General features: G+C 37.6%; 1 long non-coding RNA gene across 2 annotated transcripts in view; it reads left to right on the top strand.

Moving 5' to 3' along the window:
• LOC139084542 (uncharacterized) overlaps positions 1-23,335 on the top strand; it is a 100,770-nt gene that overhangs the window by 70,449 nt on the left and 6,986 nt on the right. Inside the window, exon 1 of one of the 2 annotated variants that reach the window (XR_011541999.1) lies at positions 22,903-23,033. The exons of the other annotated variant lie outside the window; for it this stretch is intronic. This is a non-coding gene — a long non-coding RNA (uncharacterized lncRNA). Of the gene's footprint in view, positions 1-22,902; positions 23,034-23,335 lie in introns of those variants that run through there. 2 annotated transcript variants of the gene reach the window in all.

A 23,335-nucleotide genomic window follows, 5' to 3' on the forward strand; every position in this document is an offset into this window, starting at 1 on the left:
TAATATGCCCTTCAGATTCTAGCCATGTTGGCCTCTCTGAATTCCCAGGTCTGTCTCCTCAACTTAGGGAGACAACTAGCCATTACCTCGTTTCCTCCCTCCTGCACTTCAGCCTAGAAATTTTCTCCAGACAGTAAATTGGAAGAATCATAGGGCTCAACTTCCCCTCTGCCATCTCCTAAAGATCACTGTCCTTCATTGCCTGATGTCTAATATCTTGAGAAATATGTTTTCCTTTTCTTTCTTCTTTCATCTTTTATTATTTCAGATGGGAGGGTAAATCCAGTCCTTCCTACTCCATCTTGTTTGGAAGGGAAAGTTCTGAGTTGGATGTTGATAGAAAAACATTTTAATTACTTATGTGCCAAATCTAACTAACAGTTTTATTGGGGGTCATGAAGGCTGTTATCCATATCATGTTCCCTACCAACATAATTATAATATAAATCGAGATGATATCTCATTACTCTTACCTGACTAATTGAGACAATGATGAGGATGTTATAGTTAATTGGCCTTAAATTATCCTTCATCTATACCTTTCAACAATAATAACCTTATGTTGATTGTCGACTACCCTTCCTTTTGACTTATTTGGTCACTAGAGAAAGCAGATTCATTCTATAATGGCCAGTTAGGAATCTTCCCATTGCATTATAGGTGATTAATTGAGTTGGCTAAACACATTCTGTTTTTTTGTTGTCAATTTCCCCCATTTGAGGGACAGTAAGTTTTCTTTGTTGCTTCTTTTTCTTCGTCTTCCACCTAATTGTGTCTTTCCTCCATAGAGCGCAGTATGGGCTTCAGGCTGACTGTATAATGGTTCTCTAATTACATTTCATTCTTTGCTCTCCACAAAAATAAAACCCTTGAGGCATGTTAATGGTCTTAACTGTAGATAGGAGCTCACCCCTTACAGCAGGGCTGAACACAAAGTTGTCACTCTCAGCACTGGCCGGTGTGAGGCAAGAACTGTGGGCAGCACACTAGAGTAAATCTCTTCAGGCAGAGGGCAAGGCAGGCTTGTGGGAAAAAGGTGAGATCATCCATATTTGATTTTTATTGCCTAGTTTCCTAGTAATGATGACATGATACTCATCTGAGAGGTGAGGCATGTCCCATTTCAGCACTTAATGCGCTGCCCCTTCTGCACAGGGGCAGAGTGGGCACTCCTGCGAGGAAGAGAGTTGAGAGGGAGCTTGGATGCCCTGAATACAAATGTCGTACCAGGAGCTCAACAAAGAGAGGAAAATGGATTTTTGCAGGCTCTCCATTTTCTTTACTTTTTGTTCTTTTTTTATTGTTATTTTTGAGGGAGTTGGTAATAAAGATTAAGTTCTGAAATTAGATGATTAAAAAGTATAAAAATGGACATCTAAATTATGACGTGGCCCATACACTGATTGATAAGACGGCATAAAGGAGAAAAGGAGGCAAAGCCTTCATTGTTAAAAATACCCTCTCACCTTTTTTTGTTTTTTACTAAAATTATAAGGAGCTCAGGTTCTTTTGGCTTTCCTTGGTTGTGTTAGTCCATTCTCTCAATTCCTAAAGTATTTGGTATCTGCTTCATACCCCAAAGAAAAGCAAAGTTGTTTTCACAGTTACTTAAATTAATGAATTGCTTTAGAAACATTCAAAGTACTTTAAAATACACTAATTTGTTTAATTTGTTATAGCTACAGCTATTTATTGCCCTTTCCACTACTTCAAAGGGTGAATCTTCAGTATAAATCAATGGCAAACTTGTCTAACCTATTTGGCAAAAACTAATGATTATTTTACTAAATATTAATAGCTTGGTATCCTCTATAATATAGTTATACAATTCAAAGATCCCTAGATAAAAATATAGTAAGTAAATAGTTATTTTTTTAATTTCCTACTAAAAATTATTTGCTCTTTCTTAACCATTAACCTTCCCTTAATATCTTTAACTATTTACTGCTGAAAAGAATAACTCAAAATAATAATGAAAACAAGTCTTCTATCTTTCCTTTGAAGAGACGCTGAGGATACCCACTGGTACTACATTTCATCTTTTGAATACCCTCTAAAAGCTTTGCTTGCCCACACGTATTCCTCTTCTGATTTCTATAACTTGTTGAGGACTAAATGGTGATACTTTTACTACTTGCTGATTAATACATGCCTTCCAACATACTTCTGATTTTGCCTCCAATGATTGGAGAAGGGCTTAATGCATGTAACCTTTTTCTCCTCAGCAAGAATGTAGACTCTTAGCAATGAGTAGCTATTAGGCATGATGCTCTTCCTTATCACACTGGGAGGTGGATAAATTTAATTTTTGTATGTGAAATCAAAATTAAGAGAGGAATAATAATTTCTTGTGAAGGCACTATATAAGTTTTAAGCAGAAAATTAATCCTATTTCTTTGAAATGTATCTGAAATTTAACAATTACTTAGCATGGAAAGCCTCTCTGGCATTTGTCAGTGACTCAACTAGGAGCCAAAACTTAGCCTATCCACTATTCCTGGCAGCAGAGAACATGCAGTTTATAAGATCCACAGGGTCCTGAAAAGCTAATTAATCCTGAGGAAAGGGAAGCATCCTCAAATGATTAGACCAAGAAGAACACTTCTTCAGGGAGTTAGAGTGATTGCAAAGAGAGAACATTCAGGATGCCAAGAGGGAAGAGGTAGCTGTAGAAAAGGAGAGAGCTTTCATGTGGAGCACTCCCTGGCAGCCTAGAGTCTGCAGACCTGTATCATGTGGGCTCAAAAGTGGGAAAAATGCACCCCAGAGAATATATAAGACATTTAAATGGTTGTGGGAAAAACTTCTATTTAACTCTTAGATAAAACATCAGAAATAAAGTTTTAATACATTGATTGACACTGGTGCTCTGTCTTGGTACCTATGTAAGCAGGTCATATGTCACGCATCATAGGTGAAATAAGTGAGGGAATCAAGATATCCTAAAGCAGTGCTTCTCAAAGTTTGGTCCCTAGACCAGCTTTGGAGGTGAGACCTAGCAATCTGTATTTTAACAATGCTTCCAATTGATTCTGATGCATGTTATTATTATTATCATCATCATCATATTAGTATTATCAGTCTTATTAAATGTATATACTCAGTATTCAAAAAACTGAGCAGAAGGAATCTGGGCTTACTAGAGTCTTCTGGAAAAGAAATTAAGAATTCAGTGAAATTTTTTGACATCTGTAAATTTCCAACGTTTGTAATTATTCTTTCTTTGTTGTAAAACCTTTTAAACAAAAAGAGCTGGCGCATTTAAAAGTAGATAGGCAGGGATTATCCAGAAATTATAAGGTAAGAACACTCTAGAATCTCTTTGGAGAGGAAAAGAATCCTAGAATATAGAATAGGTGGGGAGGAAAATGTAGGGCAGAGATCGATATTGGTATGGAGATGCTAATCATCATTATGATAGTTGACTCATCGTGGTTCCTTGCCATTTTTATGATTAACTTTATTTTACATACTTCAAATATGTTTTTTCTTACTTATATTCAAATTATGTCTGTGTGAATAAAGAGTTTGAACATTTTAATTGAATTTGCCTTCATTTTATTGCAGGTTGGGTTCTCCAGGAAGCAAAATTTGAGACAGAATTTAGAGTGTAGAGTATATATTGAAAGGTGTCCCTGGAATCAAAACTTCTTGTGGAAGACTAAGGAAGGAAACTGGAGGGAAAATTTCACCCATGATGCAGGCTCAGTGACAGTCTCGAACAATCCCATGGTAGGATCTGAAACCAAAATAGTCCTTCAGAGTTGCCACTAGCTAGGCTGAAGGATGGGGCTTTACAGTCCTCCATCAACCCATCATTAGATGCAGACCCCCTCTTAAAAGGCAGTTCTCTGCGGCTGGGTCAGTCCCTGAGGCACTGCTGGCTGTGGGGACTATAAAGACCTTACTGAAGACATATCTGGGAGGTGCATCCCAGTGTCGACCACATTATTGACATTTTTATGTTTATACACTGCCTCAGTTCTGTAGAATCAGATTGATATAACTTTGACCATTAGTTATGCTCTCTTTGTGACCACTCTAACTCCCTGAAATACTTCCTTCTCTTTGCAGTCGTTTAAGGATGCTTCCCTTTCTTCAGGATTAATCAGCTTTCCAAGCTCCTGTGGGTCTTATAGACTCCATGTTCTACCTTTTCTCATAGATTGAACTTGGATGAGTTATTTAACTTCTCTAGGTCTCATTCACCTTGTCAGGAAAATGGGAATAATTATCTTTTTCATAAGATTGGGTGAAGATTAAGTAAGATTTCTTTTAGTTTTTAACACAGTATCTGTGTACTTATGGTATGCACTTAAGAAAAAAATGTGTCCTTATTACCCCTTCTAGAAGCTGAAAAAGTATGAAATTCGTTGGGGTAATGCTGAGCTCAAAGTGAAATATAAAACGAAAAATACGAATTTCTCATATGACTGTGCTGTATAAAGTTGCAACAGCTTCAACACTATGGAGTATTAAAGACAACTGTCTATCGTCTGCCTGCAGAAAGGCTGCCATAGCTGAGCTACTAATTAAACTCATAGTGACACATCATAAGGAATAGATGATGCTTTTGGCCTTGGGGATACTTCATTTCATGTGGTAGTTGGCCATTAAAGTAATTTTTCTTAAATAAAAGAAATAGAATATTGCAGATAAAGTTGAAACTTCTTTTTTTTGAGGAACATTAGCCCTGAGCTAACATCCACTGCCAATCCTCCTCTTTTTGCTGAGGAAGACTGGCCCTGAGCTAACATCCATTCCCATCTTCCTCTACTGTATATGTGGGATGCCTACCACAGCATGGCTTGCCAAGTGGTGCCATGTCCACACCCGGGATCCAAATCGGTGAACCCCGGACAGCCGAAGCAGAATGCGTGAACTTAACTGCTATGCCACCAGGCCAGGCCCATGAAACTTCTTTTATTACCTTTTCCTCTGGAACAATCACTATCATAAATTTGCTGTGAACTCTTCCAGTCTGTTTTTGCGCTTTTAATAGATGAATATTCACATAAACACTATATTTTATTGTTCTGTGTGTTTTAAAAATTATAAAATTTCTGTCATACTATATGTATTATTTAGCAAATTTAATTTTCACTTAATATTTAGAGATCTAACTTATCCATCTTAGGTATATATTTAGTCCTTATTTAAAAACCTATCATATAGAATTTGGGGCTTCTGCTCCCAGGCTGTGTAAGTGGAAGAAGAGTCACTCTAACCCTTAAAAGAAAAAAGAGCCAGACTAACTTCAAATTCATGTATTTTTTTCAACTCCTTAGAGAACCAAAGTTGGAGAGCAAACAACTGGCCCAAAATCTAAAAAGAATTGGTGCCTGTGGGCACAGAAGTGATGCAAACATGTTCTTATGCTGGGAAGAAGCAATAGACAGTGGTAAGGAGTTGAACTGGAAGAGTCAATAATTTGGTGAAGGCCAAGCGTGAGTTGACAGGATAGTGTGAGACCCTGAGAGCGGCAGAAATTGGGAAGTCCACATCCTCTTACAGGCTGTTTCTCCATAAACACTGCCAGGTAGAAAGTTTGTAAAGATCTTGAAAAGTATCCTTTGTGGTGCAGAGCTAGGAAAAGTGAATAGCAGCCATTCAGGAGGGGCAAGGAATTCTTTCTAGATCCTTCTTCTCTATCTCCACAATAGAACAAGAGCCTTAAAGTGCGAGGGAAAAGAAATAAGTACTGCTGTCATCAGGATGTTGCTGAAAAATCATTGTAGCTGGGAGAAAAGAACAGGGAGGAAAAAAGAGAGGGGTGGGATTGTGAGCCGGACCCACAAGTACAGCTGCGGGAAGGGCAAGAGAACTGAGAAGGCCACACCTCCAAGATCCAGGGATACAATGTTTCCCTGTCAGAGGCTTAATCAGAAAAACAGTCAACACACTCCCTCATAGTCTTTGCCACCAACCTAACAGGCTTCAAAAACTATAGAATACTGCTGGAAGAGAGACAGGAGAGGAAAAGGAGTGAACTAGGAGACCCACTCTGAGGCACAGCACAAAAGGAAGATATAAAGTTCAAAACTGAATAGACATTGTTCTGAGAAACCAACACCTACACTAACTGAAGCCTGTGGTGGTACACAAAGGTGAACTATAGCAACAGCAAATCTCAACCCAGCGCAATTCCTATCTAGACTAGCTCAAAGTCAACATCAAAAGCCTAGCAGAACTTGTGCTCATTTCCAGGCATAAAAATCATTTTATCTCAGTCTCTACTGTTTTACAGAACACTTCTAACCAAAAATTACAGGGCACAGAAAGGGCAAGAAAAACATACTCAGAAAAGATGAAACAATTATCAGAACTAAACTCAAGTAGAAAGATGCCGGAACTACCTGGTAAGAAACTTAAGGCAACTATGACTAATGTGTTAAACACGCTAATGAAAATGCTGAACAACTTTCAAATCAGAGGGGTGATTTCAGTGGAAGAGTTAGAAACTATGAAAAAGAGACAAATGGAAATATGAGAATTGAAAAAACACAGTATCAGAGATAAGGAATGTCTTCTATCGGATCATCAATACACTTAATGGAGGAAAGGATCAAAGAACTCGAAAGAAGAGCATTGGAAACTATCCAAACCAAAATATAAAAGGAGTGAAAAATTGCTTTTATTTTTATATCAATTTTATTTATTTATTTATTTTTTAATTGCAATAACATTGGATTATAACATTATCTAGCTTTCGGATGTACATCATGATATATTTCAAATTCTGTGTAAATTACATCATGTTCACCACCCAAAAACTAATCACAGTCCATCCCCTCACTTGTGAGCCTAATCACCCCTTTTGCCCTCCCCCCTTCCCGTATGGTAACCACCAATCCAATCTCCATTGCTATGTGTTTGTTTGTCATTGTTTTTATCTTCTCCTTATGAGTGAGATCATACGGTATTTGACTTTCTCCTTCTGACTTATTTCACTCAGCATAATACCCTCAAGGTCCATCCATGTTGTCACAAATGGCCGGATTTCGTCATTTCTTATGGTTGAGTAGTAGTTCATCGTGTATAAATACCACATCTTCTTTAGCCATTCGTCCCTTGATGGGTACCTAGGTTGCTTCCAAGTCTTGGCTGTTGTGAATAATGCTGTGATGAACGTAGGGGTGCAAGTATCTTTATGCCTTTGCGTTTCCAAGTTCTTTGGATAAATACCCAGCAGTGGGATAGCTGGATCATATGGTAGATCTATTCTTAATTTTCTGAGGATACTCCATACTGCTTTCCATAGCGGCTGGACCAGTTTGCACTCCCACCAGCAGTGTACAAGGGTTCCCTTCTCTCCATATCCTCTCCAACATTTGTTGTTTTCTGTCTTGTTAATTATAGCCATTCTGACCAGAGTGAGGTGATATCTCATTGTAGTTTTCATTTGCATTTCCCTGATAGCTAATTATGTTGAACATCTTTTCATGTTGCTGTTGGCCATCCGTATATCTTCTTTGGAGAAATCTCTGTTCAGATCTTTTGCCCACTTTTTAATTGGGTTATTGGTTTTTTGTTGTTGAGCTGTATGAGTTCTTTGTGTATTTTGGATATTAACCCCTTATCTGATATACGGTTTGCAAATATCTTCTCCTAATTGTTAGGTTGTCTTTTCATTTTGTTGATGGTTTCCTTTGCTGTGCAGAAGATTTTTAGTTTGATGTAGTCCCATTTGTCCATTTTTTTCTTCTGTTTCCCTTGCCCAGTCAAACATGGTACTTGAAAATATGCTGCTAAGACTGATGTCAAAGAGCACACTACCTATGTTTTCTTCTAGAAGTTTCATGGTTTCGGGTCTTACATTCAAGTCTTTAACCCAATTTGAGTTGATTTTTATGCATGATGTAAGACAACTGTCTACTTTCTTTCTTTTGCATGTGGCTGTGCAGTTTTCCCAACACCATTTATTGAAGAGACTCTCCTTTCTCCATCATATGCTCTTGACTCCCTTGTCGAATATTAACTGTTCAGAGATGTGTGGGTTTATTTCTGGGCTCTCAATTCTGTTCCATTGATCTGTGTGTCTGTTTTTCTGCCAGTACCATGCTGTTTTGGTTACTTTGGCTTTGTAGTATATTTAGAAATCAGGGAGTGTGATACCTCCAGTTTGTTCTTTTTTCTCAGGAGTCCTTTGGCTATTCGGGGTCTTTTGTTGTTCCATATAAACTTTACAATTCTTTGTTCTATTTCTGTAAAAAATTTTGTTGGAATTTTGATAGCGATTGTGTTGAATCTATAGATTGCTTTAGAAAGTATGGACATTTTAACGTTGTTAATTCTTCCAATACAAGAGCACGGAATATCTTTCCATTTCTTTGTGTCTTCTTCGATTTCTTTCAACAATGTTTTATAGTTTTTGGTGTACAGATCTTTCACCTCTTTGGTTAAGTTTATTCCTAGGTATTTTATTCTTTTTGATGCAATTGTAAATGGGATTGTATTCTTAATTTCTCTTTCTGCCACTTCGATGTTAGTGTATAGAAATGCAACTGATTTTTGTACGTTGATTTTGTATCCTGTGACTTGACTGTATTCCTTTATTGTTTCTAAAAGTTTTTTAGTGGATTCTATAGGGTTTTCTAGATATAAAATCATGTCATCTGCAAAGAGTGACAATTTCACTTCTTCTTTTCCAATGTGGATCCCTTTTATTTCTTTTTCTTGCCTGATTGCTCTGGCAAGGACTTCCAATACTATGTTAAATAAGAGTAGTGACAGTGGGCATCCTTGTCTGGTTCCTGTTCTTAAAGGGATAATTTTCAGTTTTTCTCCATTGAAAATGATATTTGCAGTGGGTTTGTCATATATGGCCTTTATTATGTTGAGATATTTTCCTTCTATACCCATTTTATTTAGAGCTTTTATTATAAATGGATGCTGTATCTTGTCAAATGCTTTCTCTGCATCTATTGAGATGACCATGTGATTTTTATTCTTCACTTTGTTAATGTGGTGTATCACGTTGATAGATTTGCAGATGTTGAACCATCGCTGCATTCCTGGAATGAAACCTACTTGGTCATGATGTATGATCTTTTTAATGTAGTGTTGTTCGATTTGCTAGTGTTTTGTTGAGGAATTTTGTGGAAATGTTCATCAGCGATATTGGCCTGTAATTTTCTTTTTTTGTGTTGTCCTTGTCTGGTTTTGGTATCAGGATAATGTTGGCTTCATAGAAGGGGTTAGGAAGCCTCCCCTCCTCTTCAATCTTTTGGAAGAGTTTGAGAAGGATAGGTATTAAGTCTTCTTTGCATGTTTGGTAGAATTCACCAGGGAAGCCATCTGGTCCTGGACTTTTATTTTTTGGGAGGTTTTTGATTGCTGTTTTGATCTCCTTACTGGTGATCGGTCTATTCAAATTTTCTGCTTCTTTTTGGTCTGGTTTTGGAAGGCTGCATGTTTCTAAGAATTTATCCATTTCTTCTAGATTATCCAATTCGTTGGCATATAACTTTTCATAGTATTCTCTTATTGTCTTTTGTATTTCTGAGATGTCTGTTGTAATCTCTCTTCTTTCATTTCTGATTTTATTTATTTGAACCTTCTCTCTTTTTTTCTTGGTAAGTTTAGCTAAGGGTTTGCCAATTTTGTTTATCTTTTCAAAGAACCAGCTCTTGGTTTCATTAATTTTTTCTATTTTTTTTTTTTTTTTTTAGTCTCTATATCATTTATTTCTGCTCTGATTTTTATTATTTCCTTCCTTCTGCTGATTTGGGGCTTTATTTGTTGTTCTTTTTCCAGTACCTTTAGATGCAATTTTATGTCTATTTGGGATTTTTCTTCTTTGTTGAGGTAGACCTGAATTACTATAAACTTCCCTCTTAGAACCACTTTTGCTGTATCCCACAGATTTTGGTATGTCGTATTTTCATTTTCATATCTCCAGGAATTTTTTGATTTCTCCTTTGATTTCTTCATTGACCCCAATCATTGTTAAGTAGCATTTTGTTTAATCTCCACATTTTTGTGACTTTTCTGGTTTTCTTCCTGTAGTTGATTTCTAGTTTCATACCTTTGTGGTCAGAAAAGATGCATGGTATTATTTCAATCTTCTTAAATTTATTGAGACTTGTTTTGTGGCCTAATATGTGATCAATCCTGGAGAATGTTCCATGTGCATTTGAAAAGTATATGTATTCTTTTGTTTTTGGATGGAATGTTCTGTATATTTCTACTAAGTCCATCTCATCTAATGTGTCCTTTAAGGCCAGTGTTTCCTTATTGATCTTCTGTTTGGATGATCTATCCATTGGTGTAACTGGAGTGTTAAAGTCCCCTGCTATTATTGTGTTACTGTCTATTTCTCCTCTTATGTCTGCCAATAATTGCTTTATATATTTATGTTGTCCTCTGTTGGGTGCATAGATATTTACAAGTGTTATATTTTCTTGTTGGCTCGTTCCCTTTATCATTATGTAGTACCCATCTTTATCTCTTGTTACACTTTTTGTTTTAAAGTCTACTTTGTCTGATGTAAGTATTCCTACCCCCACTTTCTTTTCATTGCCATTTGCATGCAATATCTTTTTCCATCCTTTCACTTTCAGTTTATGAGTGTCTTTACATCTGAAGTGTGTCTCTTATATACGTCATATACAGGGGTCTTGCTTTTTTACCCAATTGACCGTCCTATGGCATTTGATTGGAGTATTTAGTCCATTGACATTTAAAGTAGCTATTGATAAATATGTATTTATTGCCATTTTGTTACCTTTTTTTCTGGGTATTTTAGTAGTTCTTCTTTGTTCCTGTCTTTTTCTCTTGCTCTCTTCCCTTGTGGTTTGATGGCTATCTTTAGTAATAGGTTTGATTTCTTTTGTCTTACTTTTTTTCTTGCTTATTATAGGTTTCTGATTTGTGATTACCATGAGGATCCTATTTAATATTCTATGTAACAGTCTATATTGAGTTGATAGACTCTTTAGCTTGACCTCTTTCTAAAAGCGCTACTTTTTCACTCGCCTCCTCCCACATTTTATATTTTTCACATTATATATAGTCTTTTGTTTAGTGTGTGTCTATCCATTACCCTCTTATCATTGAAATAGGTGATTTTAGTACACTTGTCTTTTAACCTTCATATTATCTTCACAAGTAGTTGATCTGATACCTTTACTATATTTTTAGCTTTACAAGTGATTTTATTGCCTGGTTTTGTTGTTGTTGCTGTTTTGTTTTTTATGATAATTTTTTTAAATGTCTATTTGTGGTCATTACTTTCCCACTTAAATAAGTCCCTTCAGCATTTCTTGTAGAATTGTTTTTTTGGTGATAAACTCCTTTAATTTTTGCTTGTCTGGGAAGCTCTTTATCTTTCCCTCCATTCTGAATGACAACCTTGATGGATAGAGCATTCCTAGCTGTAGGTTTTTTCCTTTTAGCACTTTAAATACGTCATGCCATTCTCTTCTCTCCTGTAGGGTCTTAACTGAGAAGTCTGCTGATAGCCTTATGGGCTTCCTTTTGTGTGTCACTTGTGGTCTTCCTCTTACTACTTTTAGGATTCTCTCTTTATCTTTAATTTTGGACATTTTAATTATAATATGTCTTGGTGTGGGCCTCTTTGGACTTATCTTTTTTGGAGCTCTCTGTGCTTCCTGAACTTGGATGTCTGTTTCCTGCCTCAGGTTAGGAATATTTTCATCTATTATTTCTTCAAATAAATTTTCTGCCCTGTTGTCTCCCTCTTCTTCTGGGATACCTATAATCCAAATGTTAGCATGCTTGATATTATCCCAGATTTCCCTTAGACTCTTCTTATTCTGTCTAATTCTTTTTTCTTTTTTCTGTTCTGCTTGGGTGATTTCCTCTAGTCTTTTGTCCAGCTCACAGATCCATTCTTCTGCTTCATCTACTCTGCTATTGAGTCCTTCTAGTGAATTTTTAATTTCCAGTACTGTATTCTTCATGTCTGACTTTTTTATATCTTCCAGCTCTTTCCCGATGAGCTCAGTGTGTTCTTCTCCCAATATCTGTGAGCATCCTTATGATATTTTGTTTTAACTCTTTGTCAAGTAGCTTGCTTGTTTCTCTTTCATTTAGTGCTTTTTCTGGGGTTTTGTCCTGTTCCCTTGCTTGGAAATTATTCCTTTGTCTCCTCATTATGCCTCTTTCTCTCTGTTTATTTCTATGCATTAGGTGAGTCAGCTATGTCTCCTGATCTTGGAGAAGTGGCCTTATGAGGCTCAGCAGTGTGCTTCCCTCTTGTCACCAGTCCGGAAGATCCAGGAGTGACCCCTTTGTGGGCTACTTGTGTCCTTCTGCTGTGGCAGGGTTATTACTATTGCAGGTACCCAGGGAGTCTAATCTTTCCTTCCCTGACCAACTGTTTGTAAATCCAATTTGGGGAGCCTCAGCAATGTTGGCTACACAGTCTATCAGCACACTCCTATCGTAGTTTTCCTCTTACTTGGGTTGGTGCCCAGTGTAGCTGGTTGCTAGGCTCAGGGGCTTACAGTTGTGATAGGCTTCAGGCCTGCAAGCCTACTATCAGTTCTCTTAGGAGTACTGCTGAGTTGGGCTGGCCCTTGGCATGGAGCATTCAAGTGTTTCAGGCTTTGGAAGGTGGGGCTGATCCTTTTTATGGCTATTTATGAAGCACAGGTCTTCTGGCGCTGATAACCCTCAACCCCCACAGGACCACACACACCATCAACACAGTCCTAGTCCATGCACATTTCTCAAACCCCTGGAGTGTACCCCAATGTTGCACTGCAGAGGCCCCCATCTCTCCACCAATGCCCCCCACAGTTTGCCTGGTCCTCACACAGGCCCTGCCCCACAGAGGCAGACACACTTGCCTGCCTATAGAGGATCAAGGAACCCAGTCAATGCAGGCTGAAAAGTAGCCTGAAGGTTTAGTGTTAGGTGGGGCCAGTCCCTAGGGCAGGCTGAACTGGATTAAATCTGTGCTCTAGTGGGTGTGGCAGAGCCCTGGGCTAACAGGCCAAGGGATGAACCTCAATGGCGCCCACCAGGCATCTGTGTCAGCATGCCTAAACCAGTTCAGAACAATGGCCCCCACTAATGTCTCAGTCTCCTGAGAGGTCCCTCCTCTCACCAAGATGCCCCCTTAGCCCACCAGGTGAATCTTATTTCACCAAAGGGCTGTCAGCCTTCTCTCTGGTGGTTTTAGGTTGCTGCAATGAGTGAGTTTGTGTGTGGGCCCTTTAAGACCTGGGTCTTTTCGGCTTTCCACCAACAGCTTTTCTAGGGGTATCTTTGCTGTAGTTAATAGCCAGCAAAGCCAGACAGTGAGACCCTCATCTCAGTTGGGCTGAGTTTGAAGGATGCTTATAGCAGTATTGGCCCACTCCAGACCTCACTCTTTCAGGGAGGGTTGTGTACCTTAGGGTGTCTCCCACCTGGCCAGCTGAGAAGCTCCACTGTTCCCAAAGGTGGCTTTTTCCTCTCCAGCAGGAATTTCTGCCTCTTCCACCTTAGTCAGGACTGTCCTTTGTTGTGGGGGTTCTTTTTATCCAGTTTTCAGTTTTCTCTGCAGGTGAATTTTTCCAAAGGTAGTTGTAACCTGGTTGTGTTCTTGGGAGGAGATAAGCTCAGTCTGCTTATGCCGCCATCTTGATGAGATCCCTGAAAACTTGTTTTTGAAAAGGCAAAAAGACCACCCAAGAGTTGTGGTACAAAATCAAATACTCTAATAGACATGTGTTTATATTCTCAGAAAAATAAAGAAAATAGGTCAAAAAACATTTGAAAGTGTGTATGAGAATTTTCCAAAATTAATGATAGACCCCAAATTACAAAATCTGGAAGCTCAAGAACACAAAGCAGGATAAGAAAAATACCACTCCAGTCTCAAAAAACCTCCTAGGCATATCTTACTCATTGTTGAAAACAAAACATGAAGAAAGTGTCTTGAAGGCAATCAGAGCATAAAAAGGAACATTGCATTCAGAGGGACAAGGCAGGATTTACAGGCAACTTCTTCTTGGAAACAAAGCAAGCAGGAAGACAATGAAGTAATGTTTCACTATCAATTTATTTTCTCTCAGTTTCAAATTGACTTAATTTCTTGATCTATGAAAATAGAACTGGATCCTTTTTTATTTTTTCCTTTGCTAGTTTGTATGATGCTAAGTTTGTCAGTTGAAGGCACCAGAGAGACATTGCAGAAGGAAGCAATTTTGGAACTCCAATGAGTTCTTAACAGGTTTTTGCCAGAGCCCATGGCTTTTCCTGTGCTCATCTCCTGAAGTGTGAGTGGCTTCTCCAGCATATGGCTACCGATATGAATAGTGAGCGGCAGCACCCTGCAGCCTGGAGCTTCTCCCAGAAACTCCCTTGGGTGGTTTAATAGCAAAGTGCCTTCAGTGAGATACTGTGCTGTGAATAGCCTTTCCTGGCCCCCTAGAGAACATCTTTCTGGCAAGGTTCAAATAGTGGATTTCCACCACATTCTGCCAGGGCAGCATCAGAGTAACATCTCTAACATTCAGTGAGCCAAAGTCATGACCTTTCCTGTACTTCTGGATCTTAGTCCTAAGAGGAAGGCTCTTCCTTGGATGGTCTGTCTCAGCCCTAGGGATAGAAGCTACTCCCTATATTTGCTATTCTTATATTCTTTATAATTCTCTTAATTCTTTCTAACCAAACTCTTGTGTCTCTGATTCTCTGTTGTAAGTTAATAATTCTTTGCATTAAATTTTACCTGGTCATATTACTGTGGGGCTTATGCTTTGTTTGTGATTCTAATTAATATAATATAGCATAAATTCAGGTGGTCCTCCTGAGTGTCTGTCTTCCATAAGGACCTCTGCCATACTTTGTCTCTTCCATAGTGAGTCTTTCGCTTCCAGGTGTTCAGAAGAGAGACAAAGAAACAGAGACACAAAGATAGACAGCTCAGAAGTGGCTTACATCACTTATTCTCAGATTTTATGGTCTCAACCTAGATGCCAAAGAGGCTGAATAATATAGTATTCCTATGTTCCTAGGAAGAAGAGGTGGGCTTGGTGAGCATTTAGCCAGTCTCTACAACAACATATGAAACTTTCCATGTTCTAAACTATGTAATGACTATAAAACTATATAATATCTCACTCCACCACCCACAAATCTTTCCCATCTTTCATCTCTTCCTCAGTAAATGTTACAATCATTTACCTATTCATCAAGCAAAAACCTTGTAGTCATCCATAATGCCTGGCTTTCTTACATTTCAAATCTATCAGTGAATTCTCTTGCAAATATAACTACTCTCATCTTGTCTGAGCCACATGAATCTCTGCCCTGGACTACTGCAATGAATTTCTAATTCCTAGCTTGCTTCTCTGCTGCCACTCTTTTCCCTACAGTATGTTCACCTGAGAGAAGCCAAAGGCATCTTCCAAAATCTAAAAAGGTCATGTGATGATCCCACTCTCATCCCATCAGTCATTTCCCATCACGCTTCAGACTTCGATTTAAAGTCCTTTCCATGGCCTGCCAGTTCCTTCATGATCTGATCCCCAGTTACATTCCCTAATCCTTCTTATCTGTGTCCACTCTGCTCTGACCACACAGGAATTCTTGCAGTTTTCACCTCTAGGTCTCTTCTCTTCTTATTTCCTATTTCAGGAATGCTCATTTCTCTGTTATTTTAATTGGTACATTTTCTACATTCAGACTTACATGTTATCATCTCAGAAAATCTGTCTTGGTCATCAGTCTAAAATATCACCTTCTATTTTGATTGATGTAGGTTTTTTCATATCAGTAATCACTACCAGACATTATTATATTAATTTTTTTATTATATCAATCCTTAATTACTAGAATATAAGCTCTATGAAACAAGGACTTTGCCTTCTGGTCTCCAGTGTAAAACCAGGGCCTCTAAAAGTTCTAGGAAATGAAAGGCTTAATTAGTATTAGTTGAATGAATGCATGAATATCAGACTTGGAGAGAAAACATCCATGAAACACATTAGGAGGGTGGATGTGAGATGCAAAAGGGAAACAACATTGACAAAAACCTTGAATCATTTATGAACAAGAAAAAAATGTATGACACAGTTGGGAAACTGTAAGTGTTTTATTAAGACAGGAAAGTACAACGAGAAAGTCCTAATGATAAAAGATGAGGACCAGGAAGTAAACAGGGATCAGTTACAAAACTGAGGAGTTTGGATTGTATTACAAGCAGAGCAGGAAGCTGCTGGAAGTGCAGCTTTAATAGGGAAGTTGCCCAATCAGATTTGTGGCTTAGTAACCACATATAACTTAGAGAGAAGGGGCACTGAAGGAAAAGACACCAATTTTAACCAACAGCCTAGGTTAGATATGACTGGCTGGGACCAAAATGATGGCAGTTGGAATAACAGGGACTGGAAAGTTCAGAAGAAGCTTCGGAAATAAAATCAAGAGAATGAAGTTTTTGTTATTGTTTTTTAACGTGGGGATGAGAAAAACTTTCTTTTGGTCTTCAGATAAAGAAAAGGTAAATTTTAACTCCCTTACTTAAAACAAAAATCAGTTTCTTTACCCTCATTCACAGAGAAAAATGTTAATAATTGGGTTCTTTAAATCTGATAAAAACATAGTCTAGGTTGACAATGAAAGTGACTTTCCTAGAGTCATGAAAATAAAGACAGTCAAGTGATTGCATTTGTTATTTTCAGTGAATGACGTCTGGTGTGTTTAGTATGTCAAGGAGCAACTCTTCCCAAGGACTCCCCAACATTCCCACATCACGCTACCTAATGTGTTCTTAGGTAGAACAATACTCACAAACTCTTGAGAATAAAACAGAGATAAATGTCTGCCAAAATCTGGGAGCTATTTACATATTATTAAAACATGCAGTGTAATTATAACAATTCAATCTTCTAGAAAACGCAATAACCAGTTTCCCTGCTTGGTAGAAGGAAAGCGAATGTAAACTGTCCAGGTTGTGTAACTTTATCTCTGGTATTCTGCCAGACAAAGAAATGCTGCTATTCAAAGTTTAAGGGGAAGATTTGAATGAAATTTTACATTCATAATTTCTGTTTTGTTTTTCCCCTCATGCACGAATCAGAAGAACATAGTAAAAATAAGCCCAGGGAGTTCTTTACTGTTATAAGCATATTTAAGTGGCTAGGCCTGGGAGGGAGTGGTATAGATTTTGAAGTTGACTCTATAGTTTTAGAAACTGTAATTTGAAATTAGACATGGCTTCAATGTCAACATCTTCTTTTCCCATACTTCCAATAGCTCCCTTCTGCAAAACCAACTATGGAAATTTATGGAGCCCAGGGCAAAATGAAAATGTGGAGTCCCTTGTTGAAAAAGTATTAAGAATTTCTGGAGTTCATCCAGTGGTGTACTGGTTAAGTTTGTGCACTCTGCTTCTGCAGCCCAGGATTCACAGGTTTGGATCCCAGACGTGGACCTATGCAGTGCTCATTAAGTCATGCTGTGGCAGCGTCCCTGATACAAAGTGAGGGAAGATTGTCACACATGTTAGTTAAGGGACAATCTTCCTCATACACACAAAAAAGAAATATTAAGAATTTCAAAATGGCAATAGTAGAACATTAAACCAAGTGTGAAACCCTTCTGAGTGTGGGGTCCTGTGTAAGCCCACAAAACCAGTCCTGCTCCCATGGAACAAAAAAAAGAGTTCCTGACTTTGATCAGTATTTGTAAATGAGTGACAGCTCAGATGAATTTCCTTTTGATTTTGATAGCTCATCCTATAGCTACGCTTCTCCTGTCAGGCAGACTGTGTCTCTGGGTACACGATCTGATCTAATGTGTTTGACCGGAAACCTGGGCATTCCTCCATCTTACTCTAAAAGCAAATCTTAACAGAGTCTTACTAATTGAGTCTTGTAAAAATACTCTCATCTCTTTAACAAGACTCATTTGTGGTACAAATCTGTCATACTGAGATATCCACAACCTCTCTCAAGCTTTTGGAAAAATTTGACCATCGTTGCTGGTTCAGCAATTTTAACAGACACGACCAGTCACTCCAGCTAAAACATTGGTCAATTGTGGTGGGGGAGTTGTTAAAAGTCAGATAAGCTAGTGTTGTATTGAATTTGCTGATCAATGCAGTCAAAATAGCTAATCCAGCAATCCTTTGTTATGCCAGAGCTGGTGAGGTCATTGACTGCTGCAGCTCAATGAAGAAGGGGCTTGGTAAACGTGTCCTTGGAGGTAGCACCAAGGCGACACTCAGCAATGCCATTTCCACCAGTTTGAGTTCTTCCTTCTCGCTTTTCTCTTGCTGCTTGTAATTTCACAGGAAACCTGGAGGGCTCTGCTTCTGTCTATATCCCAGGCTACAGAACCTCTTTACCCTCGTTTCCATTTCTATTTTCCTTCTTGCCATGTCATACCTCACCAGCTGATCCTCACATCAGTTCCACTCACACAACCCCTTTCAGTGTGCGTGCACACACACACACACACTCTCTCTCAAACCAGTCCTGCACTAAATTTTCTAATCTAACCAGAATTAAGTGTATTAGTGGTTGACAGGCAAGGACTCATGAGAAAATTCAACTATAATTTCCACATAGCCACAAAGGACAGCTGGTGGGTGTAGCTTTTATTCAGCATGAGGTAGAGTAGAGAAAATCAGCCTATGTATTACCTTTCTGCTCCTTTATTGTTGAAACCCCAAATAGCAGCTTTGACCACTGTTATTTTCCTATAACAAGCTTCATTTAACCAATGTAATACTGCGTTTGAAGCCAGGCCTATTCAATGTGCGATGAAGTGATGTGTCAGTTACTTAGTGTCTTTGAGTATCATTGATAAGACATCTTACTATTTTAAAGTAAAATTATTCAGCAGCTTCTACTATGCAGATCTAACTTACTATACTCCTCTGTCTTCTCTTTTTTTCAAAGAAAGTTTTGTTAACTTCACCCTGTCTCTGAGCCACCCTGTCCTTGAATCACAAAAGGTAATCTCTGTGGTCCAAACTGAATTTTCTTCTTTTTGAAACTACTAAACATGCCAAAATAATCACTTGCGATCTATGTTTATATTTCTCTTATTCAAAAATATGTTACAATATCATTCTAACTTTAAGATAAATCAATTAATTTAATTTTAACTTGTATCATAATTGCTTAAATATATTTGCTTGACTCAGTTACTATAATTTTCTTTTACCCTTATTTATGCAAAATTCTTTTGTATATATTTATGTGTATCTATCAAATAAAATTCTTTGAAAATGCTAAACCACAAATCTAATTACATCATCGTTTCTGTAGTCAAGCACATTGCACATATACCCTCAAAACAAAATGGAGAATTAATTCAATTTCATGCTTGTTTCAGTTAAATCTGAGCATAAAAAGTAACATATCTTTTATATCTCAAGTACTTTTGAATTCCTCAGTTTTGATGGTAAAGGGACCAGTTCTATTTCTTTATTTTTAGAACCAAAATACAGAGGATAGGGAGGTTAACAGATGTGGTAGAATTTATTAAGACATCTGTGTCTCAAAATCACTAAACAGATAAAAATATTTATTTATAAATTAATCAAGTAATGAAGGATTGAAAAAGTCTCAAATCATTTTCTTAAGGGTCAGTATTATGTCCTTAGTTGAAAATGCTGTGGGTTTTATAAGAGGTATGGTCACAGATGAAGATGCTATCACACAACAAATGCTGATTTATCTTGTCACCTAAAAAGTATGCACAAAAATTTCCTGTTGTTTGCTAATCAAACATTCATGGAAGTTGCCTTCTGCTTATATTTTACTAGCTGGGCCCGGAAGGTTTTACTGGTGATATTCTTAAAATTTTCTTCACTCAGTCCTATCAACTTATTACCACCACATTATTATAATTTGATTCAGTCAATTGAGATAATTTATACTTCAGTTCATTATTGTATCAAAGTTCCTTTGTGAAGAAAAAACTTACAGTCATGTTTGAGATCTATCCTCATTTTAGGGCTGAATACTTGGGGCTGAGCTAAGTAAAAACAATTAAATTTTACCTGTAATATTTGCCGCACATTTAATTATTGTTTTTGTCTTCTGCCAGTTTTTAACTAGGATATTTCCAAGATTTTAAGTTCTTGATATGATATGGCAGAAATAGCCTTAGTCCCTTTGGACTACTCTAACAAAATACCATAAACAAGGTGGATTACAAGCAATAAAAATTTATTGCCTATAGTTCTGGAGCCTAAAAAGTCCAACATCAAGATGCTGGCATATCTGGTGTCTGGTGAGAGTCCACTTCCTAGACACCCATGTTTTTGCTATAACTTCACGTGGTGGAAGGGGCAAGAGAGCTCTTTCAACTTTCCTTTATAAGGACACTAATTCTGTTCATGAAGGCTCCACCTTCATGATCTAATCACCTCTCAAAAATCCCATCTCCAAATACCATCGCCTTGGGTATTAAGATTTCAACACATAAATTGTTGGGGGCAAAGATGCAAACTATAGCAGAGCCCAAGAACAACAATAAAAAAAATGTGGTGTGATTCCAGGCTACGGCACAGAACAGCTCTGTGACCAAGGGTAACATGTAAACTTTCTGATATTTAGGCCTTATTTCTGACAAAAAAAGGGGTATTTGTACCCACCTCACTAGCTGGTTGTGAGAAGGATTCAAATGAGGAAACTGCATTAAGGTGCTCCTACCAACTCTGAACCTAATATAAAAGGTCTCCGAGAGGCCGTTATTAAAATATAAAGAGGGGACAAATGGTTATTTGGGAGAAGGGGACTACTCATAACCAAGATTCTCCATTAAATACATTAGCACCTATGAATCCAACTGACTGCCTGTCCTCAGAATAGGAGTGAGGATGATCTCAACATCAACTGATGTATTAGTAAGGGAATGAATTTAATCATAAAAACTAATAGAGAGCCACAAAACCTGGGTTTGAATGCTGGCTCTCTCATTAGCTGTGTGACTATATGCAAATTTTTAAGGCTCTCTTTGCCTCATTTTCACCATCTGCAAAATGGTGGTAATAAACCTACCTTATAGGATTGTTAGGAGAATTTAATGAGTTAGTATATTGAAAATGCTCAGAGTAGGGTTTGACACCTAGTAAGTGCTCTGTGCTGGCCATTACTATTATTACCAATTAGCACATGTTATGGAGCATTTGCCATCTGGTTGAGACCATGATTGTTGAGAATCAAGGCACAGCTAATGGGACAGTTGAATATAGAGTTTGTATGTTTCACGCTACTCATTTTCCAGTGCTATGGGTAATTTACTTAATAGCTGTGGACAAACCTAAGTGGTAATATCATGCACTGGAGTGGGTGTTTTAATCCTGGGAGTAAAGATAAGAATTCAAGAGTTGAAATCAAGATGATTCATCTTCAGATTTTAAAATCTTTGTCTCTATTGACAATAGATAAGATACAGAGAAGGTATGTTGGGAATAGAGAGGGCTTACACTCTCTGACTCTGTTCTTTGAGCATTTCCCTCAGATTGATAGAGCCTTAAAGACAGTATAGATCCAGACATTAATGAGAAAAATTACAGAACATATTAATGAGATGATGACCATAAAGGGCTGAAAACTTTAATGACACTTTGTCATTATGTTCGTGCAGATGATCATTGTCATTTGTACCTCAAATTCCATAAGGTCAGGAACTGTGTCTCTTCTACTCAAAGCTATTAGATCTGTATGGTGATGCAGTAATAAAACACAAAGTATGACTTCCAAAAAATACTGAGATACAATGGAAATCTTTGTGGAAGTCTTTTAGAGGCATATCAAAGTGGGAGTTAAATTCAACACACAACAAATGCCCCAAAGAATGTTTTCACATTTCTGCCTACACTTTCTCACAATCTACTTCCGCTCCATCTCTTATTTCTCTTCCTCAACTCTAGTCCAAGTTGGCTTTACCTCCCCCTTATTTTTTCTAACCTAAACCAACATAGCTTTTCTCAGCATTTTATATTTTCTCTTCTATAATTCCCCTTAGAAGATGGAAGAGGAAAAGCTTTAAAAACACAGGCTTATATGGAACAAACTGTGAAATGAATGAAAGTTTAGAGGCATAAAATTCATTCAGCAAAGACACATTTTGGTAGTTTGGCCTGAATGTTTGGAAGTGAATTAAAACCCAACGCCTAGCCCAGAAAACAGAATGCACAAGTGGATTAGATAGGAACTCAGAAGATTATTTCTCACTGCAAAAAATCTGAAATCAAGAACCAAAGACTTATTAGCAGGATTTATTATTTTAACTCAGATTCAGATTCAAGTGACTTTTTCAGAGCTCCTTTCAATCTTCTGGCCTCTGTCCTCCAGGTCTCTTACCTCTTTCAGATATTTTCTGACTCCTCACCTCTTCCTCTGACAAGCTCAAAAATCCCAAATTGCTCTTTAACTTTTCAACGGTGATTGGTTATTTTTCTTTTCCTTTTGGGTGTCTCACTCTGAGGGAATCATTCTAAAGCTCTCCTTCTTATCGAATGCTTTTCTTTTTAAATATAATAACCACAGATACATTTTATGTTAAGTAACTAAATTGTTACAGAATTTACTACAAAAATTAATCCAGGTTTTAATTTTCTTCATTATAAGGCATTATAAGTTTCCTTCCTGGAATAGCATATTACAGGAGGGCCCTCAATAACCTTAACTGAATTTTGAGAGGAAGGAGGGAAGAAAAGCATGAAGAGAGAGATTTAAGGCATCACAAAGTGACCAATACACAGAGAAACACTTTTTGGGAAACAAGATCTCTCATCTCATGCACTAAATGTTAGGGCCAGCACTGAAGAGGACTATCCCAGCTTCCTAATTATTAGCCCTTGGGCCTTTCCTAATGAAGAAAAATAGACTCTGCCCGCTTCCTCACATTTAGTCCTTTGATCAAGTTTAGTTACAGAAACCTGCATGCTCAGTGCATCCTGAATGTTTGTTTTCATTTCATTTTCAGCCAAGACACTGGACATTGATTTCCTCTTGCATTTTATTTGAAGTGAATTCACGATGGTGGATGGGAAAACTAGAGCCAGAAATCTTTGCCCTGAGCACAAACCAAAGCAAAATCAAAGCCTTTCTGAGAGTGTGAGTTGTTCAGTTAAATTTGCTTAAAAAAAAAAAAATCATCAAGCAATTGCACTGCTGAAATGGATCAGACATGGAGGCAGAAATTAGACGAGAAACTCTTGGTGTGCCAACTTGTGCAGTATAATTTTCACATCAAAGAACTTCAAAATAGGATTTTTGCAAGTATTTTAAATTTTAGCTAGCTGACTCAAATCCTTTCTGGAAGTAAGCAGGTTATAAATTATAACTACATAAATAAATAAATTTCATGGTAGTATCCATATATCACCCGCTTCAAGATTTGCCCACCCCATTCCCAT

Source organism: Equus przewalskii, chromosome 7, assembly GCF_037783145.1.
Source record: "Equus przewalskii isolate Varuska chromosome 7, EquPr2, whole genome shotgun sequence".
Taxonomy (NCBI): Eukaryota; Metazoa; Chordata; class Mammalia; order Perissodactyla; family Equidae; genus Equus; species Equus przewalskii.